Source organism: Dioscorea cayenensis, chromosome 20, assembly GCF_009730915.1.
Source record: "Dioscorea cayenensis subsp. rotundata cultivar TDr96_F1 chromosome 20, TDr96_F1_v2_PseudoChromosome.rev07_lg8_w22 25.fasta, whole genome shotgun sequence".
In the NCBI taxonomy this organism is placed as follows: Eukaryota; Viridiplantae; Streptophyta; class Magnoliopsida; order Dioscoreales; family Dioscoreaceae; genus Dioscorea; species Dioscorea cayenensis.
The window spans coordinates 10,141,214-10,146,351 of record NC_052490.1 but is presented as its reverse complement, the minus strand read 5'-3'; the positions used below and the strand labels follow the sequence as shown (position 1 = coordinate 10,146,351).

General features: G+C 43.6%; 1 non-coding gene across 1 annotated transcript; it reads left to right on the top strand.

Moving 5' to 3' along the window:
• Window positions 1–3,313: 3,313 nt before the first annotated feature.
• Window positions 3,314–3,420, top strand: LOC120252142. Its single transcript, XR_005533688.1, has one exon. It is a non-coding gene; the product is annotated as a small nucleolar RNA R71 (small nucleolar RNA).
• The last annotated feature ends 1,718 nt before the right edge of the window (window positions 3,421–5,138 follow it).

The following is a 5,138-nucleotide window of genomic DNA, read 5'->3' as shown; positions in this document are numbered from 1 at the left end:
CTTGCTTCTTCAATCAAGGGGCCATAATCTGCAAAATTTGAAAGGAGATCGATCAAACAAGTTAATTAACCAATGCTACAGAAATCCACACGGTCGTGCGGAATTCCCGCACGCCCGTGTGGATCCATGGGGCGTGAAAACCGCACGGCCGTGCCTCAAAAATCCAAAAACACAACGTACAATTACTTCTAACTACGTTCTAAACATAAATAATCATTCTAATTGAAGAAACGAAGGATTATTAACTAGATTCATCGATGAAAATCATGAATTGACTAAGAGAATCAAGAATAGGGCTTACCGACGAGTTCAGATGAGAGAATTTAGATTCGGCCTGAAAACCTCGTGAAAATCCTCTCAAATCGGCGCTAAGAGGTCAGGGAATGATGTGTGAGTTCTCTCAGACTAATAGAGGATGTGAAGAAGAAAAGACATGGCTATTCTCTGAAAAGACATCGTGCCTCTTGGTGTTCTGTACATCCACACGGGCGTGCAGAAATTACCCACGCCGGTACGCCTCCCTAAAAAGGCCGCACAGGGGCAGGTGCACGCCCCTGTAGGCTCTCGGGGAAAACATCCACTGACTCTGAATATTCTCGCACGGGTGTGCGGAAAATGCCCACGCCCTTGCGCATGCCCCTGTGGCTTCTCTAGACATCCGAGAAAATTCCTAAGTGTTCCGCATGCCCGTGTTGAATCAAGCACGGGCGTGGACATTCACAGGTCCAATTTACAGGGGCAAATGCACGCCCCTGTACCTTCTTGGGATGGAGAGAGCTCCTCTGCAGAGATTCAGACGGGCATGCGGAAATTATCCATGCCCGTGCAGGTTTCACAAGGACGCCCACAAGGGCGAGTTCACGCCCCTCTGTGCTCTCGGGATAAATCGCCAAACTCTGCAGGAGATCACAAGGCCGTGTGGAAATAAAACCCACGGGGGTGCGATATTCGCATGGTTGTTCACAGGGGCCGCCGCAGGCCCCTGTGTCTCCTCTGGATGAGCTCGCAATGCAGATCCAAGGGCGTGCGGAAATTCCACACGCCCGTGCATTTTCCTAGATGATTTAGAAAAATCCTGCAAGCTCTGCAAAAAATTTCTGAATATGTTTACACACTCAGAGCCTGCCTTATTATGCATGTTTTACAAGTGAAAACATGAAATAAAGCTCAAACGACCCAACTTCGCCAAATCCACATGAAAACAGACGATGAATATTCAAAACCTAAAATAAAATCGCAGCACAAGCATCTAAAAATCAAGACACCAACACTCAACAATTTATTCATGCAAATACTACATTATTCGAATAAGAAAAATAGTAAACACTTGGGTTGTCTCCCAAGAAGCGCTTGTTTAACGTCACTAAGCTTGACGTACCTTATCTTACCTCACGGGGGCTCATAGATGAATGTTGCCCTCTTACCCATGACTTGGAAGCATGATGAGTTTAATCTCTTGAAGGTAGAGGGTGTATTATCGGGCTTGGGACCACCTAGCAATGGTTCATCCAACTTCTTCGGTTCACGTACGTCTCCAACAGCCTTGGAGCATTTCCGGTGGCGTCTCCTAGCCCTCTTCATTTTCTGGAGCACCTTCTTCAAGATCCCCAGGGTAGATGGTACTTCTTCTGTCGAACCAAGCATCATTACTTCTTCATAATCCTCCTCTTGGTTGAACAAACCCTTGTACGGTTCCGGATTGAACATTACCTGCATGTATTCATCAACAATCTCATCAGTAGTGTTTAGAAAATATAAAGTGTCATCAAACTCAAGAGAATGCCGCATGGCATCAGCAAGGCGGTATGTGAGCTTATCATCTCCAACTCTCAAAGTTAGCTCTCTGCCGCCCATGTCAATCAATGCCTTGGAAGTCCATAAGAATGGCCTCCCAAGTATCAAGGGTACATCCGCATCCTCATCGACGTCTAGCACCACAAAGTCTACAGAAAATATATACTTGTCCACCTTGACAAGTACATCTTCGATGATACCCCACGGATGTCTCACCATTCGGTCCGCCAATTGCAAAGTCATCCGAGTGGGACTAGGCTTACCCAAACCTAACTTTCGAAAGAAGGTGTATGGCATGATGTTGATCCTTGCCCCTGAGTCCGTAAATGCCATTTCTTCACCCATATTGCCAATGCTACATGGAATGATGAAGCGTCCCATGTCTTTCTTCTTCTTCGGCATGTTCCTTTGCAACACTGTCAAGCATGAAGCATCTAGAACCCAAGTACTCTCCTCCAACTTCCTCTTGTTGCTCAATAAGTCTTTTAAGAACTTCGCATACTTAGGCACTTGGGCCAATGCCTCAACAAAAAAAATATTGATGTGGAGTTGCTTGAACAAACTCAGGAACTTCTTGTACTATTCATCCCCTTGGTGATTTTTCAATCTAGAGGGATAAGGGATTCTTAGCTTGAAAGGTGGGGGTGCCACCTCCTTCTCTTTGCTTGTTCCCTCTTCTACCGCTATAACCTCGGGTGCGTGTTCTTTTGGCATCTCACTCAGAAGCCTACCTTCAACCTCACGACCACTTCTCAAAGTGATCGCCTTCACTTGCTCTCTAGGGTTGGTCTCTGTATTGCTCAGTAAGCTTCCATGTGGCCTTTCAAAGAGAGACTTTGCAATTTGCCCCACCTGATTTTCAAGGTTATGCAAAGAGGCGGTGTGGTTGCGAAGTGTAGTCCCGACTGATTCAAACCTTGTATTTGCAGATTGCACAAATCTAGTCAATGCCTTCTACAAATCATTCATTTGGGTGTCCAAACCTGAAACTCTATTTTGCACATGCGGGGCTTGATGTTGTTGTAAACCCGGTGGACCCATCGCCTTTGGTGGACCCTGATTGCTCCATGAGAAATTGGGATGATTCTTCCAACCCGGATTGTAGGTATTGCTATATGGGTTTCCTTGAGGTCTCATGCCATTACCTACAAAATCGACGTTATCCACTGAAGATACATCACCAATAGAGATCGGGCAATTGGAGGGAGCATGTCCTCCACCACACCCAGTGCAATTAGTCACGACCGCTACTCTATTTGAAGTTAGAATATCTAACTTCTTACTCAAATTTTCCACTTGAGCTGCCAATGAAGTTACTACATCGATCTCATGGAGACCGGCCACCTTTTTCTTCTCCCTAGCATTCCATTGGTAGCTGTTTAACCCCATTTCTTCAATTAACTGACGGGCCTCATCGGAGGTCTTACTACCTAAGGTACCTCCTGCTGCCGCATCCAAGAGTTGCCTTGTACTCGATTTCAAACAGCTGTAAAAGGTCTGAACAATCATCCACTCTGGAAATCCGTGTTGTGGGCACTTTCTCAGGAGCTTCTTGAACCTTTCCCATGTCTCAAATAGAGACTCCAATTTCAATTGAACAAAGGATGAGATCTCATTCCTAGGCTTCACGGATTTTCCGGGAGGGAAATAATGGGCAAGAAAAGCTTCTACCATCTCCTACCATGTTGTAATTTATGCTCTAGGTAATGAGTGTAGCCACTGTTTCGCTCTCCCCTTTAGGGAAAATGGGAAGGCTCGCAACTTGATGGCATCATCCGTCACCCTGTTTATCTTCAGCATATCACACACCTCAAGAAAACTCTTTATATGACTGTTTGGATCCTCATCGGCCAAACCATTGAACTGTGCAGATTGCTGTAACATGTGGATGAATGCCGGCCTCAGCTCAAAGTTCTGAGCTATAATTGGGGGACGCACAATACTCGATTGTGTCCCCAACACTGAAAGTTTGGCATAATCGGATAATGTTCACTATTGCTCATTCTGTTCTGCCATGTTTTCAGATTCTTACACTTCCAAATTGGCTAGATTAGACTGTTCTTGCACAGGCTCTTTCCCTTTTCTTCTAAGTGTACGTTCAAGCTCGGGATCTCCTTCAATCAATATTGAGGGGTTCCCTCGGGTCATAACCTGGAGCTGCACCCAAAAAGAAAGAAAAAGAAATCATAATGATGATAGAATAAGAAGATATGAAATAGAATGTATGGTGAAATAGCTAACAAAACAATGTGCAAATATCTTTAAACGCCTACTACCCGGCAAAAGCGCCAAAAACTTGACAAGGTCCCCTTGCGTATATCCCGCAAGTGCACGGGTTTCTCGAAGTAATAATCCTGGATGAGTGGGTATCATATCCACAGGGAGTAGGGAATAAAAATACTTAATTCGCTTCTTAACTATGTGAAAAGTGAATAGTGATATATGTGACAATGATTCAATTCTCAAAAATAAAATTGTTACAGTACTTTTCACAAAACGCGGTCCAAACACTTTTCTCTTGAGGCCACATGTCTGAGCACACGTCCATGTAGTAGGCTATAAAACTTTTCTTCATCGACGTATCTTTGAGAGGTCTTGCAATCTTCACAAAGAGAAGGAATAATAAGATGTGGCTGCCTTTGTGCCCTTCCAACTAGTGAATTGACTTGAATCTTCTTGGAAGTTGGCACACATCTCCACGTTTATGAACTCCTCTCGTGTCTTGGTCCTTGAATTGAACAAGCACTCTCAACATTGTGTTTTTATAGCCTATCTTTGCTTCCTTTTTACTCTTCAAGGCATTCACAACCTATATGCATAAAATAACACCAAATACACAATATGAGATATAAACCATGGTAAAAATAATGCTCAATGCATGTAAAACATATATAAAAATATGTCTACTCAAGCACATATCAAACTTCCCCACACTTAAGTCTTTGCTTGTCCTCAAGCAAAATTAAACATTAAACTCATGGAAAGAAAAGAGAAGTGCTTGGCCTTAGGTTCACCAAAAGAGTACAAGAATAAAATTATACAGTCATGGAGAGAATCAAACACTAGACAAAACAATCAATGCTCTAGCAAACAATCCAATCAAAAATGAATGTGATAAAATCCGAATGCGTGTGTGTGTGTGAAAAACTCAACTCATGTCAACACTATGTCCACCACCAAGTTCTTATTGACATGGGACTTATTTATAAACAAAAAGAATAGATAGTAGCTTCACACAATCCTCTAAGGTTGCCTTTTCCCAAGATGCCTCCAGAGTGGCTTTCACAGTTTCGAGGTCGTAGCTCTTTCTACCAAGGATGGTAGCTTTCACACATCCCATGAGA